We start from the raw sequence: 21,244 nt of genomic DNA on the forward strand, positions 1-21,244 counted from the left end.
CTGCCCATAGCCCTGCCAGGACCTGGGAGTGCTGCCCCTGACCCTGCCAGGACCTGGCCCTGTCTCTGTCCATGGCCCTGCCAGGACCTGGGAGTGCTGCTCAGGACCCTGCCAGGACCTGGCCCTGTCTCTGTCCATGGCCCTGCCAGGACCCGGCCCTGGCTCTGACCCTGCCAGGACCTGGGAGTGCTGCCCATGACCCTGCCAGGACCTGGGAGTGCTGCTCAGGACCCTGCCAGGACCTGGCCCTGTCTCTGTCCATGGCCCTGCCAGGACCCGGCCCTGGCTCTGCCCATGACCCTGCCAGGACCTGGGAGTGCTGCCCATGACCCTGCCAGGACCTGGGAGCGCTGCCCCTGACCCTGCCAGGACCTGGCCCTGTTCCTGTCCCTGCCAGGACCTGCCGGGACATTTCCATGGCCCTGCCAGGACCTGCCCCTCCCCCAGTGATTAAAAATCTCCACTTTTTTCTCGTTTTTTTCTCGTTTTTTTCTCGTTTTTTTTTATCTTTTTTTATCCTTTTTATCTTTTTTTTTTTTTTTTTTTACTTCCGGCCCCGTTTGTGCCTTTGGGACCCCCCGGTGCCGGGGAGGGAAAACCAGTTTGGGACTGGGACAAACTGGGAGGGACTGGGACGGACTGGGAAGGACTGGGATAAACTGGGAGGGACTGGGATGGGACTGGGATAAACTGGGAGGGACTGGGATAAACTGGGAGGGACTGGGACAAACTGGGATAAACTGGGATGAACTGGGATGGGATTGGGATGGACTGGGAGGGACTGGGATGGGACTGGGATGGACTGGGACAAACTGGGATAAACTGGGAGGGACTGGGACAAACTGGGAGGGACTGGGATAAACTGGGATGGACTGGGAGGGAACTGGGATGGGACTCGGATAAACTGGGACAAACTGGGAGGGACTGGGACGGACTGGGAGGGACTGGGACAAACTGGGAGGGACTGGGATGGGACTGGGATAAACTGGGACAAACTGGGAGGGACTGGGACGGACTGGGAGGGACTGGGATGGGACTGGGATAAACTGGGATAAACTGGGATGGACTGGGATGGGAACTGGGAGGAACTGGGATAAACTGGGAGGGAACTGGGACAAACGAATAAACTGGGAGGGAACTGGGATAAACTGGGATCAAACTGGGATGGACTGGGAAGGAACTGGGACAAACTGGGATGAACTGGGAGGAACTGGGATGGATTGGAATAAACTGGGAGGGAACTGGGATAAACTGGGAAGGAACTGGGAGGGACTGGGATGGACTGGGATGGACTGGGACAAACTGGGAGGGACTGGGATAAACTGGGAGCAAACTGGGACAAACTGGGAAGGACTGGGACAAACTGGGAGGGAACTGGGACAAACTGGGAGGGACTGGGAGGGACTGGGATAAACTGGGAGGGACTGGGACAAACTGGGAGGGACTGGGAGGGACTGGGGACAATTCCCGGGATTTCCCAAGGATCCCAAATCCCCCGGAATTTTTGATGGATCCCAAATTCCCAGAATTTCCCAGGGGATCCCAAATTTCCCAAAATTTCAAATCCCGAAGTTCACAGGACATCCCAGGGATCCCAAATCCCGCCGGGAATTTTGATGGATCCCAAATTTCCAAAATTGGGGTTTGGGATCACCAAACTGGGATTGGGGACTCCAAACTGGGATTGGGGACTCCAAACTGGGATTGGGGATCACCAAACTGGGATTTGGGATCACCAAACTGGGATTGGGGGACTCCAAACTGGGATTGGGGACTCCAAACTGGGATTTGGGGACTCCAAACTGGGATTGGGGGACTCCAAACTGGGATTTGGGATCACCAAACTGGGATTTGGGATCACCAAACTGGGATTTGGGGACTCCAAACTGGGATTTGGGATCACCAAACTGGGATTTGGGAACTCCAAACTGGGATTTGGGATCACCAAACTGGGATTTGGGATCACCAAACTGGGATTGGGGGACTCCAAACTGGGATTTGGGATCACCAAACTGGGATTGGGGGACTCCAAACTGGGATTTGGGATCACCAAACTGGGATTTGGGATCACCAAACTGGGATTTGGGGACTCCAAACTGGGATTTGGGGACTCCAAACTGGGATTTGGGATCACCAAACTGGGATTCGGGATCACCAAACTGGGATTGGGGACTCCAAACTGGGATTTGGGATCACCAAACTGGGATTTGGGGACTCCAAACTGGGATTTGGGATCACCAAACTGGGATTTGGGGTCACCAAACTGGGATTTGGGGACTCCAAACTGGGATTTGGGGACTCCAAACTGGGATTTGGGATCACCAAACTGGGATTTGGGATCACCAAACTGGGATTGGGGACTCCAAACTGGGATTTGGGGACTCCAAACTGGGATTTGGGGACTCCAAACTGGGATTTGGGATCACCAAACTGGGATTTGGGGACTCCAAACTGGGATTTGGGATCACCAAACTGGGATTGGGGGACTCCAAACTGGGATTTGGGATCACCAAACTGGGATTTGGGATCACCAAACTGGGATTGGGGGACTCCAAACTGGGATTTGGGGACTCCAAACTGGGATTTGGCATCACCAAACTGGGATTTGGGGACTCCAAACTGGGATTGGGGACTCCAAACTGGGATTTGGGATCACCAAACTGGGATTTGGGGACTCCAAACTGGGATTTGGGATCACCAAACTGGGATTTGGGGACTCCAAACTGGGATTTGGGATCACCAAACTGGGATTTGGGATCACCAAACTGGGATTTGGGGACTCCAAACTGGGATTTGGGGACTCCAAACTGGGATTTGGGGACTCCAAACTGGGATTTGGGATCACCAAACTGGGATTTGGGGACTCCAAACTGGGATTGGGGACTCCAAACTGGGATTTGGGATCACCAAACTGGGATTTGGGGACTCCAAACTGGGATTTGGGATCACCAAACTGGGATTTGGGATCACCAAACTGGGATTTGGGGACTCCAAACTGGGATTGGGGACTCCAAACTGGGATTTGGGATCACCAAACTGGGATTTGGGATCACCAAACTGGGATTTGGGGACTCCAAACTGGGACTGGGGACTCCAAACTGGGATTTGGGATCACCAAACTGGGATTTGGGATCACCAAACTGGGATTTGGGGACTCCAAACTGGGATTTGGGATCACCAAACTGGGATTTGGGATCACCAAACTGGGATTTGGGGACTCCAAACTGGGATTTGGGGACTCCAAACTGGGATTTGGGATCACCAAACTGGGATTTGGGGACTCCAAACTGGGATTTGGGGACTCCAAACTGGGATTTGGGATCACCAAACTGGGATTTGGGGACTCCAAACTGGGATTTGGGATCTCCAAACTGGGATTTGGGATCACCAAACTGGGATTTGGGGACTCCAAACTGGGATTTGGGATCTCCAAACTGGGATTTGGGATCACCAAACTGGGATTTGGGGACTCCAAACTGGGATTTGGGGACTCCAAACTGGGATTTGGGATCACCAAACTGGGATTTGGGATCTCCAAACTGGGATTTGGGGACTCCAAACTGGGATTTGGGGACTCCAAACTGGGATTTGGGATCACCAAACTGGGATTTGGGGACTCCAAACTGGGATTTGGGGGACTCCAAACTGGGATTTGGGACTCCAAACTGGGATTTGGGGACTCCAAACTGGGATTTGGGATCACCAAACTGGGATTTGGGATCACCAAACTGGGATTTGGGGACTCCAAACTGGGATTTGGGATCACCAAACTGGGATTTGGGACTCCAAACTGGGATTTGGGATCACCAAACTGGGATTTGGGATCACCAAACTGGGATTTGGGGACTCCAAACTGGGATTTGGGATCACCAAACTGGGATTTGGGGACTCCAAACTGGGATTTGGGATCACCAATCTGGGATTTGGGATCACCAAACTGGGATTTGGGGACTCCAAACTGGGATTTGGGATCACCAAACTGGGATTTGGGATCACCAAACTGGGATTTGGGGACTCCAAACTGGGATTTGGGGACTCCAAACTGGGATTTGGGATCACCAAACTGGGATTTGGGGACTCCAAACTGGGATTTGGGATCACCAAACTGGGATTTGGGATCACCAAACTGGGATTTGGGATCACCAATCTGGGATTTGGGATCACCAAACTGGGATTTGGGATCACCAAACTGGGATTTGGGGACTCCAAACTGGGATTTGGGATCACCAAACTGGGATTTGGGATCACCAAACTGGGATTTGGGGACTCCAAACTGGGATTTGGGGACTCCAAACTGGGATTTGGGATCACCAAACTGGGATTTGGGACTCCAAACTGGGATTTGGGATCACCAAACTGGGATTTGGGGTCACCAAACTGGGATTTGGGGACTCCAAACTGGGATTGGGGGACTCCAAACTGGGATTTGGGATCACCAAACTGGGATTTGGGATCACCAAACTGGGATTTGGGATCACCAAACTGGGATTTGGGGACTCCAAACTGGGATTTGGGGACTCCAAACTGGGATTGGGGGACTCCAAACTGGGATTTGGGATCACCAAACTGGGATTGGGGGACTCCAAACTGGGATTTGGGACTCCAAACTGGGATTTGGGATCACCAAACTGGGATTTGGGATCTCCAAACTGGGATTTGGGGACTCCAAACTGGGATTTGGGATCACCAAACTGGGATTTGGGATCACCAAACTGGGATTGGGGGACTCCAAACTGGGATTGGGGGACTCCAAACTGGGATTTGGGGACTCCAAACTGGGATTTGGGATCACCAAACTGGGATTTGGGATCACCAAACTGGGATTTGGGATCACCAAACTGGGATTTGGGGACTCCAAACTGGGATTTGGGATCTCCAAACTGGGATTGGGGGACTCCAAACTGGGATTTGGGATCACCAAACTGGGATTGGGGATCACCAAACTGGGATTTGGGGACTCCAAACTGGGATTTGGGACTCCAAACTGGGATTTGGGATCTCCAAACTGGGATTTGGGGACTCCAAACTGGGAATTGGGATCACCAAACTGGGATTTGGGATCACCAAACTGGGATTTGTGGACTCCAAACTGGGATTTGGGATCACCAAACTGGGATTGGGGATCACCAAACTGGGATTGGGGGACTCCAAACTGGGATTTGGGGACTCCAAACTGGGATTTAGGGACTCCAAACTGGGATTGGGGGACTCCAAACTGGGATTTGGGATCACCAAACTGGGATTTGGGGACTCCAAACTGGGATTTGGGATCTCCAAACTGGGATTTGGGATCACCAAACTGGGATTTGGGGACTCCAAACTGGGATTTGGGATCTCCAAACTGGGATTTGGGGACTCCAAACTGGGATTTGGGGACTCCAAACTGGGATTTGGGGACTCCAAACTGGGATTTGGGATCACCAAACTGGGATTTGGGGACTCCAAACTGGGATTGGGGGACTCCAAACTGGGATTTGGGATCACCAAACTGGGATTTGGGGACTCCAAACTGGGATTTGGGATCTCCAAACTGGGATTTGGGGACTCCAAACTGGGATTTGGGGACTCCAAACTGGGATTTGGGACTCCAAACTGGGATTTGGGATCACCAAACTGGGATTTGGGGACTCCAAACTGGGATTTGGGATCACCAAACTGGGATTTGGGGACTCCAAACTGGGATTTGGGATCACCAAACTGGGATTTGGGGACTCCAAACTGGGATTTGGGATCACCAAACTGGGATTGGGGACTCCAAACTGGGATTTGGGATCACCAAACTGGGATTTGGGATCACCAAACTGGGATTTGGGATCACCAAACTGGGATTTGGGGACTCCAAACTGGGATTTGGGGACTCCAAACTGGGATTTGGGATCACCAAACTGGGATTTGGGATCACCAAACTGGGATTTGGGGACTCCAAACTGGGATTTGGGATCACCAAACTGGGATTTGGGATCACCAAACTGGGATTTGGGGACTCCAAACTGGGATTTGGGGACTCCAAACTGGGATTGGGGACTCCAAACTGGGATTTGGGATCACCAAACTGGGATTGGGGACTCCAAACTGGGATTTGGGGACTCCAAACTGGGATTTGGGATCACCAAACTGGGATTTGGGATCACCAAACTGGGATTTGGGATCACCAAACTGGGATTTGGGATCACCAAACTGGGATTTGGGGACTCCAAACTGGGATTTGGGGACTCCAAACTGGGATTTGGGATCACCAAACTGGGATTTGGGATCTCCAAACTGGGATTTGGGGACTCCAAACTGGGATTTGGGGACTCCAAACTGGGATTTGGGGACTCCAAACTGGGATTTGGGATCACCAAACTGGGATTGGGGATCACCAAACTGGGATTTGGGATCACCAAACTGGGATTTGGGGACTCCAAACTGGGATTTGGGGACTCCAAACTGGGATTTGGGATCACCAAACTGGGATTTGGGATCTCCAAACTGGGATTTGGGGACTCCAAACTGGGATTTGGGGATTCCAAACTGGGATTTGGGATCACCAAACTGGGATTTGGGGACTCCAAACTGGGATTTGGGGACTCCAAACTGGGATTTGGGGACTCCAAACTGGGATTTGGGACTCCAAACTGGGATTTGGGGACTCCAAACTGGGATTTGGGATCACCAAACTGGGATTTGGGATCACCAAACTGGGATTTGGGGACTCCAAACTGGGATTTGGGATCACCAAACTGGGATTTGGGGACTCCAAACTGGGATTTGGGATCACCAAACTGGGATTTGGGATCACCAAACTGGGATTTGGGGACTCCAAACTGGGATTTGGGATCACCAAACTGGGATTTGGGGACTCCAAACTGGGATTTGGGATCACCAAACTGGGATTTGGGGACTCCAAACTGGGATTTGGGATCACCAAACTGGGATTTGGGGACTCCAAACTGGGATTTGGGATCACCAAACTGGGATTTGGGATCACCAAACTGGGATTGGGGGACTCCAAACTGGGATTTGGGACTCCAAACTGGGATTTGGCATCACCAAACTGGGATTTGGGGACTCCAAACTGGGATTGGGGACTCCAAACTGGGATTTGGGATCACCAAACTGGGATTTGGGGACTCCAAACTGGGATTTGGGATCACCAAACTGGGATTTGGGGACTCCAAACTGGGATTTGGGATCACCAAACTGGGATTTGGGATCACCAAACTGGGATTTGGGGACTCCAAACTGGGATTGGGGACTCCAAACTGGGATTTGGGATCACCAAACTGGGATTTGGGGACTCCAAACTGGGATTTGGGATCACCAAACTGGGATTTGGGATCACCAAACTGGGATTTGGGGACTCCAAACTGGGATTGGGGACTCCAAACTGGGATTTGGGATCACCAAACTGGGATTTGGGATCACCAAACTGGGATTTGGGGACTCCAAACTGGGATTTGGGATCACCAAACTGGGATTTGGGATCACCAAACTGGGATTTGGGGACTCCAAACTGGGATTTGGGGACTCCAAACTGGGATTTGGGATCACCAAACTGGGATTTGGGGACTCCAAACTGGGATTTGGGGTCACCAAACTGGGATTTGGGGACTCCAAAGTGGGATTGGGGGACTCCAAACTGGGATTTGGGATCACCAAACTGGGATTTGGGATCACCAAACTGGGATTTGGGATCACCAAACTGGGATTTGGGGACTCCAAACTGGGATTTGGGGACTCCAAACTGGGATTGGGGGACTCCAAACTGGGATTTGGGGACTCCAAACTGGGATTTGGGATCACCAAACTGGGATTGGGGATCACCAAACTGGGATTTGGGATCACCAAACTGGGATTTGGGGACTCCAAACTGGGATTTGGGGACTCCAAACTGGGATTTGGGATCACCAAACTGGGATTTGGGATCTCCAAACTGGGATTTGGGGACTCCAAACTGGGATTTGGGGATTCCAAACTGGGATTTGGGATCACCAAACTGGGATTTGGGGACTCCAAACTGGGATTTGGGGGACTCCAAACTGGGATTTGGGACTCCAAACTGGGATTTGGGGACTCCAAACTGGGATTTGGGATCACCAAACTGGGATTTGGGATCACCAAACTGGGATTTGGGGACTCCAAACTGGGATTTGGGATCACCAAACTGGGATTTGGGGACTCCAAACTGGGATTTGGGATCACCAAACTGGGATTTGGGATCACCAAACTGGGATTTGGGGACTCCAAACTGGGATTTGGGATCACCAAACTGGGATTGGGGACTCCAAACTGGGATTTGGGATCACCAAACTGGGATTTGGGATCACCAAACTGGGATTTGGGGACTCCAAACTGGGATTTGGGGACTCCAAACTGGGATTTGGGATCACCAAACTGGGATTTGGGGACTCCAAACTGGGATTTGGGATCACCAAACTGGGATTTGGGGTCACCAAACTGGGATTTGGGGACTCCAAACTGGGATTGGGGGACTCCAAACTGGGATTTGGGATCACCAAACTGGGATTTGGGATCACCAAACTGGGATTTGGGATCACCAAACTGGGATTTGGGGACTCCAAACTGGGATTTGGGGACTCCAAACTGGGATTGGGGGACTCCAAACTGGGATTTGGGATCACCAAACTGGGATTGGGGGACTCCAAACTGGGATTTGGGACTCCAAACTGGGATTTGGGATCTCCAAACTGGGATTGGGGATCACCAAACTGGGATTTGGGATCACCAAACTGGGATTTGGGATCTCCAAACTGGGATTGGGGGACTCCAAACTGGGATTTGGGGACTCCAAACTGGGATTTGGGATCACCAAACTGGGATTTGGGATCTCCAAACTGGGATTTGGGATCACCAAACTGGGATTTGGGATCTCCAAACTGGGATTTGGGATCACCAAACTGGGATTTGGGGACTCCAAACTGGGATTTGGGATCTCCAAACTGGGATTGGGGGACTCCAAACTGGGATTGGGGATCACCAAACTGGGATTTGGGGACTCCAAACTGGGATTTGGGACTCCAAACTGGGATTTGGGACTCCAAACTGGGATTTGGGATCTCCAAACTGGGATTTGGGGACTCCAAACTGGGAATTGGGATCACCAAACTGGGATTTGGGATCACCAAACTGGGATTTGTGGACTCCAAACTGGGATTTGGGATCACCAAACTGGGATTGGGGATCACCAAACTGGGATTGGGGGACTCCAAACTGGGATTTGGGGACTCCAAACTGGGATTTGGGATCACCAAACTGGGATTTGGGGACTCCAAACTGGGATTTGGGATCACCAAACTGGGATTTGGGGACTCCAAACTGGGATTTGGGGACTCCAAACTGGGATTTGGGACTCCAAACTGGGATTTGGGATCACCAAACTGGGATTTGGGGACTCCAAACTGGGATTTGGGATCACCAAACTGGGATTTGGGGACTCCAAACTGGGATTTGGGATCACCAAACTGGGATTTGGGGACTCCAAACTGGGATTGGGGATCACCAAACTGGGATTGGGGGACTCCAAACTGGGATTTGGGATCACCAAACTGGGATTTGGGATCTCCAAACTGGGATTTGGGGACTCCAAACTGGGATTTGGGATCTCCAAACTGGGATTTGGGATCACCAAACTGGGATTTGGGATCACCAAACTGGGATTGGGGACTCCAAACTGGGATTTGGGGACTCCAAACTGGGATTTGGGATCACCAAACTGGGATTTGGGATCACCAAACTGGGATTTGGGAACTCCAAACTGGGATTTGGGATCACCAAACTGGGATTTGGGATCACCAAACTGGGATTGGGGATCCTCAAACTGGGATTTGGGATCACCAAACTGGGATTTGGGGACTCCAAACTGGGATTTGGGATCACCAAACTGGGATTTGGGGACTCCAAACTGGGATTTGGGATCACCAAACTGGGATTTGGGGACTCCAAACTGGGATTTGGGATCACCAAACTGGGATTCGGGATCACCAAACTGGGATTGGGGGACTCCAAACTGGGATTTGGGATCACCAAACTGGGATTTGGGGACTCCAAACTGGGATTTGGGATCACCAAACTGGGATTTGGGGACTCCGCTTTGGGCTCAGGTTTGGGGGTGCCCCTCCCCCATTCCTGCCCAACCCCCGCCCCCAGACCCAAAACCGACCCCAGTGACCCCAAAGTGACCCCAGAGACCCCAAAGTGACCCCAAAGTGACCCCAGAGACCCCAAAGTGACCCCAAAGTGACCCCAGACACCCCAAAGTGATCCCAGAGACCCCAAAGTGAGCCCAAAGTGACCCCAAAGTGACCCCAAAGTGACTCCAGAGACCCCAAAGTGAGCCCAAAGTGACCCCAGAGACCCCAGAGAGACCCCAACCCCACAGAGACCTCAGAGACCCCACAGTGACCCCACAGTGACCCCGGCCCCACAGCGGCCCCACAGTGACCCCACAACGGCCCCGGCCCCACAGTGACCCCACAGTGACCCCAACCCCACAGCGGCCCCGGAGCGGCCCCACAGTGACCCCGGAACGACCCCCACCCCACAACAGCCCCACAGGGGCCCCAGCCTCACAGCGGCCCCACAACGACCCCACAGAGACCCCACACTGACCCCAGCCCCACAGTGACCCCGGAGCGGCCCCGGCCCCACAGTGACCCCAGCCCCACAGCGGCCCCACAGTGACCCCACAGCGACCCCACAGCGACCCCACAGCGGCCCCACAGCGGCCCCACAGGGACCCCACAGCGGCCCCACAGCGGCCCCACAGTGACCCCAGCCCCACAGCGGCCCCACAGTGACCCCACAGCGGCCCCACAGTGACCCCAGCCCCACAGCGGCCCCACAGTGGCCCCACAGCGACCCCACAGCGGCCCCACAGCGGCCCCCCAGTGACCCCGGAGTGGCCCCGGCCCCACAGTGACCCCACAGCGGCCCCCCAGTGACCCCAGCCCCACAATGACCCCACAGCGGCCCCACAGAGACCCCACAGTGACCCCGGAGCGGCCCCGGCCCCACAGTGACCCCCCAGTGACCCCACACTGACCCCAGCCCCACAGTGACCCCGGAGCGGCCCCGGAATGACCCCAGCTCCACAGCGGCCCCACAGCGGCCCCACAGTGACCCCGGACCGGCCCCGGCCCCACAGCGGCCCCACAGTGACCCCGGACCGGCCCCGGCCCCACAGCGGCCCCACAGTGACCCCGGACCGGCCCCGGCCCCACAGTGACCCCAGCCCCACAGAGACCCCACAGTGACCCCACAGAGACCCCACAGTGACCCCGGACCGGCCCCGGCCCCACAGCGGCCCCCCAGTGACCCCACAACGACCCCAGCCCCACAGCGGCTCCACAGTGACCCCACAACGACCCCAGCCCCACAGCGGCCCCACAGTGACCCCACAACGACCCCAGCCCCACAGCGGCCCCACAGTGACCCCACAACGACCCCAGCCCCACAGCGGCCCCCCAGTGACCCCACAACGACCCCAGCCCCACAGCGGCCCCCCAGTGACCCCACAACGACCCCAGCCCCACAGCGGCTCCACAGTGACCCCGGACCGGCCCCGGCCCCACAGCGGCCCCCCAGTGACCCCACAACGACCCCAGCCCCACAGCGGCCCCACAGTGACCCCACAACGACCCCAGCCCCACAGCGGCCCCACAGTGACCCCGGCTCGGCCCCGGGCCTCTCCTGCCCGCGGCGCCGCCCCCTAATCCCGGCACAAAGCGGCTTTGATGGCATCAAAGGGAGCCTTGTGCGACACCGGCACCCGACACCGCCACCCGGTACAGCCACCCGTACCCCGACACCGCCACCCGGTACCGACACCCCCACCCCCACTCGGTACAGCCACCCGGTACCGACACCCCCACCCGGTACAGCCACCGCCACCCGGTACTGCCACCCGTACCCCGACACAGCCACCCGGTACCGACACCCCCACCCCCACCCGGTACAGCCACCCGTACCCCGACACCGCCACCCGGTACCGACACCCCCACCCGTACCCCGACACCGCCACCCGGTGCCGACACCCCCATCCGGTACCGACACCGCCACCCCCACCCGGTACCGGCACCGGGACCCGGCAGGGCCATCCCGGGGGCCCGGGAGCGGGACCGCGACACGGGCAGGGGATGGGACCCCCGGGAGGGGGCTGGGCCCGACTGGGAACCCCAAATCCGCACACGGGAACCCCAAATCCAAATATGGGAACCCCAAATCTACAGCTGGGATCCCCAAATCCAAATATGGGAACCCCAAATCTACAGCTGGGAACCCCAAATCTACAGCTGGGAACCCCAAATCCAAATATGGGAACCCCAAATCTACAGCTGGGAACCCCAAATCCAAATATGGGAACCCCAAATCCGCACACGGGAACCCCAAATCCAAATATGGGAACCCCAAATCTACAGCTGGGATCCCCAAATCCAAATATGGGAACCCCAAATCCAAATATGGGAACCCCAAATCTACAGCTGGGATCCCCAAATCCAAATATGGGAACCCCAAATCCAAATATGGGAACCCCAAATCTACAGCTGGGATCCCCAAATCCAAATATGGGAACTCCAAGACTACAGCTGGGAACCCCAAAATCTACAACTGGAAACGCCAAATCTACAGCTGGGAACCCCAAAATCTACAGCTGGAAACGCCAAATCTACAGCTGGGAACCCAAAATCCGCACCTGGAACCCCAAATCTACACCTGGGAACCCAAAATCCGCACACGGGAACCCCAAATCCAAATATGGGAACCCCAAATCTACAGCTGGGAACCCAAAATCTACAGCTGGGAACCCCAAATTTACAGCTGGGATCCCCAAATCCAAATATGGGAACCCCAAATCTACAGCTGGGATCCCCAAATCCAAATATGGGAACCCCAAATCTACAGCTGGGAACCCCAAATCCAAATATGGGAACCCCAAATCTACAGCTGGGAACCCCAAATCCGCACACGGGATCCCCAAATCCAAATATGGGAACTCCAAGACTACAGCTGGGAACCCCAAATCTGCACACGAGAACCCCAAATCCAAATATGGGAACCCCAAATCTACAGCTGGGAACCCCAAATCTGCACCTGGAAATCCCAAATCCAAACATGGAAACACCAAATCCGAGTATGGGACCCCAAATCCGCACCTGGGAACCCCAAATCCGCACACGGGAACCCCAAATCCAAACATGGGAACCCCAAATCCGCACCTGGGAACCCCAAATCCAAACATGGGAACCCCAAATCCGCATACGGGAACCCCAAATCCAAACATGGGAACCCCAAATCCATACATGGAAACCCCAAATCCGAATATGGGACCCCAAATCCGCACCTGGAAATCCCAAATCCGCACACGGGAACCCCAAATCCGCACACGGGAACCCCAAATCCGCACACGGGAACCTCAAATCTGCATCTGGAAACGCCAAATCTACAGCTGGGAACCCCAAATCTACAGCTGGGAACCCCAAATCCGCACCAGGAAACCCCAAATCCAAACATGGGAACCCCAAATCTACAGCTGGGAACCCCAAATCTGCACCTGGAAATCCCAAATCCGCACACGGGAACCCCAAATTTACAGCTGGGAACCCCAAATCCGCACCTGGAAATCCCAAATTCACACCCGGAAATCCCAAATTCACACCCGGCAATCCCAAATCTGCACACGGGAACCCAAAATCCGCACATGGGAACCCCAAATTCACACCCTAAAACCCCAAATTTGCACCTGGAAATCCCAAATCCGCACATGGAAACCCCAAATCCGCTCTTGGAACCCCAAATCTACCCGAGGAAACCCTAAATCTGCACCTGGAAACCCCAAATCCGCTCCTGGCACCCCAAATCCGCACATGGGAACCTCAAATCCCCACCAGGAAACCCCAAATCCTCACCCGGAAACCCAAATCCAAACATGGAAACCCCAACTTCCCCCCTGTAAATCCCAAATCCCCACCAGAAAACCCCAAATCCGCACCTGGAACCTCAAATCTGCACCTGGAAACCCAAATTCACACCCGAAAACCCCAAAACCACCCATGGAAACCCCAAATTCACATCCGGAAATCCCAAATCCGCTCATGGAAACCCCAAATTCACACCCGGCAATCCCAAATCTGCACACGGGAACCCAAAATCCGCACATGGGAACCCCAAACCCGCACCCGGAACCCCCAAATTCACACCCGGAAACCCCAAATTTGCACCTGGAAATCCCAAATCCGCACATGGAAACCCCAAATCCGCTCTTGGAAACCCCAAATTCCCCCCCTATAAATCCCAAATCCGCACCTGGAACGCCCAAATTCCCACCTGTAAATCCCAAATCCGCACCCGAAAACCCCAAATCCGGACCCGGAACCCCAAATCCGCACTTGGAACCCCCAAATTCACCCCCGGGAACCCCAAATCCGCACCTGGAACCCCAAATCCGCACCTGGAAACCCAAATTCACACCCGAAAACCCCAAAACCACCCATGGAAACCCCAAATTCACACCCGGCAATCCCAAATCCGCTCATGGAAACCCCAAATTCACACCCCGCAATCCCAAATCCGCTCATGGAAACCCCAAATTCACACCCCGCAATCCCAAATCCGCTCATGGAAACCCCAAATTCACACCCGGCAATCCCAAATCCGCTCATGGAAACCCCAAATTCACACCCGGCAATCCCAAATCCGCTCATGGAAACCCCAAATTCACACCCGGCAATCCCAAATCTGCACACGGGAACCCAAAATCCGCACATGGGAACCCCAAACCCGCACCCGGAAACCCCAAATTCACACCCGGAAACCCCAAATTTGCACCTGGAAATCCCAAATCCGCTCTTGGAACCCCAATTTCCCCCCCTATAAATCCCAAATCCGCACCTGGAACCCCCAAATTCCTACCTGTAAATCCCAAATCCGCACTTGGAACCCCCAAATTCACCCCCGGGAACCCCAAATTCACCCCCGGGAACCCCAAATCCGCACCTGGAACCCCAAATCCGCACCTGGAAACCCAAATTCACACCCGAAAACCCCAAAACCACCCATGGAAACCCCAAATTCACACCCGTAAATCCCAAATCCGCTCTTGGAAACCCCAAATTCCCCCCTGGAAACCCCAAATTCACCCCCGGGAACCCCAAATTCACCCCGGGAACCCCAAATCCCCTCCCGGGAACCCCAAATTCACCCCGGGAACTCCAAATCCCCTCCCGGGAACCCCAAATTCACCCGGGGAACCCCAAATCCCCTCCCGGGAACCCCAAATCCCCGCCCGGGCTCCCAGTGGGGGCTGCGGGTTTTGGGGTGCCCCCCAAAATGGGGCTGGGGTCTGGTTTGGGGGTGCCCGGAGCGGGGTTGGGGGGTCCCAGCAATGGAGCTGGAAATGGGGGACCCCGAATTGGGGCTGGGGGTTTGGGGGGGGACCCCAAAATGGGGCTGGGGTCTCCCCAAAACAGAGCCGGGGGGTCCCGGTCAGGGCTCTGGGGTCCCCAAAATGGACCTTTGGGTTTGGGGGTCCCCCCGAGCTGTGCTGGGGGTCCCACTGGGGGTCTTGGGAATGGGGGGACCCCAAAGTTGTGGCGGGGGTCCTGGACATGACTTTGGGGTCCCCCAAAATGAGACTGGGGGGGTCCCGCTCAGGGCTCTGGGGACCCCCCAAAATGGGGGGTCCCGGTCAGGGTTTTGGGTCTGGGGTACCCCCCAAAATGGGGCTGGGGGGTCCCGGACACGACTTTGGGTCTGGGGTACCCCCCAAAATGGGGCTGGGGGGTCTCGGTTGTGGCTCTGACTTTGGGGGTCCCCCCAAAATGGGGCTGGGGGGTCCCGAACACGGTTTTGGGTCTGGGGTCCCCCCAAAATGGGTCTGGGGTGTCTCTGTCTCTGACTTTGGGGGTTCCCCCCCTCCAAATTAGGGCTGGGGGGTCCCGGTCAGGGTTTTGGGTCTGGGGTCCCCCCAAAATGGGGTTGGGGGTTCCGGTCAGGGTTTTTGGGGACCCCAAAACGGGGCTGGGGGTCCCGGAAATTGTTTTGGGAACCCCCCAAAATGGGGCTGGGGTCCCGGTCAGGGTTTTTGGGGACCCCAAAGTGGTGTTGGGGTTTTTGGGGCTGGGGTCCCCCCAAAATGGGACTGGGGGGGTCCCGGTTGTGGCTCTGATTTTGGGGGTCCCCGGTGTCACCTTGGGGTCCCCACACGGGGATAGAACCGGGAGAGAACCGGGACAGAACCGAGACAGAACCGGGAGAGAACCGGGACAGAACCGGGAGAGAGCCGGGACAGAACCGGGAGAGAGCCGGGACAGAACCGGGATAGAACCGGGACAGAACCGGGATAGAACCGGGATAGAACCGGGACAGAACCGGGATAGAACCGGGACAGAACCGGGACAGAACCGGGATAGAACCGGGACAGAACCGGGACAGAACCGGGATAGAACCGGGACGGAACCGGGATAGAACCGGGACAGAACCGGGACAGAACCGGGAGAGAGCCGGGACAGAACCGAGACAGAACCGGGAGAGAACCGGGATAGAACCGGGACAGAACCGGGATAGAACCGGGACAGAACCGGGACAGAACCGGGATAGAACCGGGACAGAACCGAGACAGAACCGGGAGAGAACCGGGACAGAACCGGGACAGAACCGGGATAGAACCGGGACGGAACCGGGACAGAACCGTGAGAGAACAGCGACAGAACCGGGACAGAACCGGGACCGAACCGGGACAGAACCGGGACAGAACCGGGACAGAACCGGGATAGAACCGGGACAGAACCGGGACAGAACCGGTGCCGCTGCTGCTGGGGAAGTTCTCGGTGCAGTCCCGGTTCTATCCCGGTTCAGTGCCGGTGCAGTCCCGGTGCGGTCCCGGTGCTGCAGTCGGTCCCGGTTCGGTCCCGGTTCTATCGCGGTGCGGTTCCGGTTCTGTCCCGGTTCGGTCCCGGTTCTGTCCCGGTGCCGCAGCCGTTCCATGTGCTGCAGTCCCGGTGCTGCAGTCAGTCCCGATGCGGTCCCGGTTCAGTCCCGGTGCGGTTCCGGTTCAGTCCCGGTTCTGTCCCGGTGCCGCAGCCCTTCCCGGTTCTGTCCCGGTTCAGTCCCGGTGCCGCTGCCGTTCCCGGTGCGGTCCCGGTTCCGTCCCGGTGCCGCAGCCGTTCCCGGTGCGGTCCCGGTTCAGTCCCGGTGCCGCAGCCCTTCCCGGTTCAGTCCCGGTTCTGTCCCGGTGCCGCAGCCCTTCCCGGTTCTGTCCCGGTTCAGTCCCGGTGCCGCAGCCGTTCCCGGTGCGGTCCCGGTTCAGTCCCGGTGCCGCAGCCGTTCCCGGTTCTGTCCCGGTGCGGTCCCGGTTCAGTCCCGGTGCCGCAGCCGTTCCCGGTTCTGTCCCGGTGCGGTCCCGGTTCAGTCCCGGTGCCGCAGCCGTTCCCGGTGCGGTCCCGGTGCGGTCCCGGTTCAGTCCCGGTGCCGCAGCCGTTCCCGGTTCTGTCCCGGTGCGGTCCCGGTTCAGTCCCGGTGCCGCAGCCGTTCCCGGTGCGGTCCCGGTGCGGTCCCGGTGCCGCAGCCGTTCCCGGTGCGGTCCCGGTGCGGGTGGGACGCCCGCAGTGCCGGTGCCCGCCTTTGGCGCCGTTCCCGGTGCCTCAGGTGACCCCGGTGCGGTTCCGGTGCGGTTCCACTGCGGTTCCGGTTCCATCCCGGTCCCGGTGCGGTGTTAATGCAGTCCCGGTGCGGTTCCGGTTCCATCCCGGTCCCGGTGGCGGTTCCGGTGCGGTGTTAATGCAGTCCCGGTGCGGTTCCGGTTCTGTCCCGGTTCCGGTGCGGTGTTAATGCAGTCCCGGTGCGGTTCCGGTTCTGTCCCGGTTCCGGTGCGGTGTTAATGCAGTCCCGGTGCGGTTCCGGTTCTGTCCCGGTTCCGGTGCGGTGTTAATGCAGTCCCGGTGCGGTTCCGGTTCCGTCCCGGTTCCGGTGCGGTGTTAATGCAGTCCCGGTGCGGTCCCGGTTCTGTCCCGGTTCCGGTGCGGTGTTAATGCAGTCCCGGTGCGGTTCCGGTTCCGTCCCGGTTCCGGTGCGGTGTTAATGCAGTCCCGGTGCGGTTCCGGTTCTGTCCCGGTTCCGGTGCGGTGTTAATGCAGTCCCGGTGCGGTTCCGGTTCTGTCCCGGTTCCGGTGCGGTGTTAATGCAGTCCCGGTGCGGTTCCGGTTCCATCCCGGTCCGGTGGCGGTTCCGGTGCGGTTTTAATGCAGTCCCGGTCGGCTCCCACTGAGGTCCCGGTCCCGTTGTGGTTCCGGTGCAGTCCCGGTTCCATCCCGGTTCCGGCCCGGTGCTGTCCCGGTGCTGTCCTAGTGCAGTCCCAGTGCGATCCCGGTTCTGTCCCGGTGAGGTTCCGGTTCTGTCCCAGTGCAGTCCCGGTGCAGTCCCGGTTCCGGCCCGGTTCTATACCGGTGCGGTCCCGGTGCGGTTCCGGTTCAGTCCCGGTTCTGTCCCGGTGCCGCAGCCGTTCCCGGTGCTGCAGTCAGTCCCGATGCGGTCCCGGTGCGGTCCCAGCGGTTCCGGCTGCAGTCCCGGTTCCGTCCCGGTTCCATCCCGGTCCCGTCCCGGTTCTGTCCCGGTTCTGTCCCGGTTCCATCCCGGTCCCGTCCCGGTCCCGTCCCGATTCCATCCCGGTCCCGTCCCGGTTCTGTCCCGGTTCTGTCCCGGTCCCGTCCCGGTTCCATCCCGGTTCTGTCCCGATTCTGTCCCGGTCCCGTCCCGGTTCCATCCCGGTTCCATCCCGGTCCCGTCCCGGTTCCATCCCGGTCCCGTCCCGGTTCTGTCCCGGTTCTGTCCCGGTTCTGTCCTGGTCCCGTCCCGGTTCTGTCCCGGTTCCGTCCTGGTCCCGTCCCGGTCCCGTCCCGGTTCTGTCCCGGTTCTGTCCCGGTTCCATCCCGGTCCCATCCCGGTTCTATCCCCGGTCCCATCCCCGGTCCCGTCCCGGTTCTATCCCCGGTTCCATCCCGGTTCTGTCCCGGTCCCGTCCCGGTCCCGTCCCGGTCCTGTCCCGGTTCTGTCCCGGTTCGGGCCGGCCTGGCCGGGATTGGCTGGCCCCGCGCCCCCGGCCCCGCGCCAGCGGCCCCGCCCCGTCCGCGCCGCTAAAACGGCCCCGGGCGGGCCCGGCCCGGCAGCCATGGGCGAGCGGCGGCGGTGAGACACCGCGGGGACACCGGGGACACCGGGACACCGCGACAGGGGACAGGGGACAGCGGGACAGGGGACACCGGGGACACCGGGACAGGGGACAGGGGACAGGGGACACCGGGACAGGGGACACCGGGGACACCGCGGGGACACCGGGACAGGGGACAGGGGACAGGGGACAGGGGACACCGGGGACACCGGGGACAGCGGGGACACCGGGACAGGGGACAGGGGACAGGGGACACCGGGACAGGGGACACCGGGGACACCGGGGACAGCGGGGACACCGGGACAGGGGACAGGGGACAGGGGACAGGGGACACCGGGGACACCGGGGACACCGGGACAGGGGACAGGGGACAGGGGACACCGGGGACACCGGGGACACCGGGACAGGGGACAGGGGACAGGGGACACCGCGGGGACACCGGGACAGGGGACAGGGGACAGGGGACACCGGGGACACCGCGGGGACACCGGGGGGACACCGGGGACAGGGGACAGGGGACAGGGGCCACCGGGACAGGGGACACCGGGGACACCGGGGACACCGGGACAGGGGACACCGGGGATGGAGGGGACAGAGGGGACACGGGGGACACCGCGACAGGGGACAGGGGACAGCGGGGACACCGGGACAGCGCGGGGACAGCGGGACAGGGGACAGCGGGGGGACAGCGGGGATGGAGGGGGACAGGGGACACCGGGACAGGGGACAGGGGGGGACAGCGGGGACACGGAGGTGCCAGCGGGGGTCCTGGGGGGGTCTCTGGGTGTCCCGGGAGCCGCGCGGGGTTTTGGGGACCCGGCTGTCCCCAGGGTGGGGTGACAATGGCAGCGAGTGGCACCCGGGAGGTGACAATGGCCGCGAGTGGCGCCGGGGTGACAATGGCAGCGAGTGGCCCCAGGGGTGGCACCGGGGGGTGACAATGGCAGCGAGTGGCACCGGGGGTGACAATGGCCGTGAGTGGCCCCAGGGGTGGCACCGGGGGGTGACAATGGCAGCGAGTGGCACCGGGGGTGACAATGGCCGTGAGTGGCCCCAGGGGTGGCACCGGGGGTGACAATGGCCGCGAGTGGCACCCGGGGGGTGACAATGGCCGCGAGTGGCACCCGGGGTGACACCGGGGGTGACAATGGCCGCGAGTGGAACCGGGGGGTGACAATGGCAGCGAGTGGCCCCAGGGGTGGCACTGGGGGTGGCACCGGGGGTGGCACCGGGGGGTGACAATGGCCGCGAGTGGCACCCGGGGTGGCACCGGGGGTGGCACCGGGGGGTGACAATGGCCGCCGTGTCCCCGCAGGCTCCCGCCGCTGGCCGCTGTCGCCGTCCTGCTCGTGGCCACCGTGGCTGCCGATGGTGAGGGGGGGGGGCGATTTTGGGGGGGGGGGGGGGGTCCCGCGGTGCCACCCTCGGTGCCACCCCCGGTGCCACCCGCGGTGTCCCCGCAGGGCCCTCGGGTCCCCTGGACGTGGCGATGTCGCCGGAGGGGCAGAGCCCAGGTGAGGGGGGGGGGGGGGGTTTGGGGACCCCCGCCCCAATTTGGGGGGGGTCGTGGGGGGGGGGTTTGGGGACTTTGGGGACACCGCGGTGACGCTGTGTCCCCCCTGTCCCCCCCGTCCCCTCTGTGTCCCCCCTGTCCCCCCCTGTCCCCTCTGTGTCCCCCATGTCCCCTCAGTGTCCCCCCCTGTCCCCCCTGTCCCCTCTGTGTCCCCCCCTGTCCCCCCCTGTGTCCCCTCTGTGTCCCCTCTGTGTCCCCCCCTGTCCCCCCCTGTGTCCCCCCTGTCCCCCCCTGTGTCCCCCCTGTCCCCTCTGTGTCCCCCCCTGTCCCCCCCTGTCCCCCCCTGTGTCCCCCCTGTCCCCCTCTGTGTCCCCCCCTGTCCCCCCTCTGTGTCCCCCCTGTCCCCCCCTGTGTCCCCCCTGTCCCCTCTGTGTCCCCCCCTGTCCCCCCTGTCCCCTCTGTCCCCCCCTGTCCCCCTTGTCCCCCCTGTCCCCTCTGTGTCCCCCCCTGTCCCCTCTGTGTCCCCTCTCTGTCCCCCCCTGTCCCCCCCTGTCCCCTCTGTGTCCCCC

At 58.9% G+C, this 21,244-nt stretch overlaps 1 long non-coding RNA gene across 2 annotated transcripts; it reads right to left on the reverse strand.

Annotated features, from left to right (window-relative positions):
• Positions 1-471, reverse strand: LOC128797180 (uncharacterized). Of its 2 annotated transcripts, none has more exons than XR_008434037.1 (3): positions 373-471; positions 119-211; positions 1-87 (listed from the first exon to the last, which is right to left on the reverse strand). It is a non-coding gene; the product is annotated as an uncharacterized LOC128797180 (long non-coding RNA). The 2 variants fall into 2 exon arrangements; XR_008434036.1 differs by lacking the exon at positions 373-471 and adding an exon at positions 243-281.
• Between the last annotated feature and the right edge of the window lie 20,773 nt (positions 472-21,244).

The sequence above is a fragment of the Vidua chalybeata genome, chromosome 1, assembly GCF_026979565.1.
Source record: "Vidua chalybeata isolate OUT-0048 chromosome 1, bVidCha1 merged haplotype, whole genome shotgun sequence".
Classification (NCBI taxonomy): domain Eukaryota; kingdom Metazoa; phylum Chordata; class Aves; order Passeriformes; family Viduidae; genus Vidua; species Vidua chalybeata.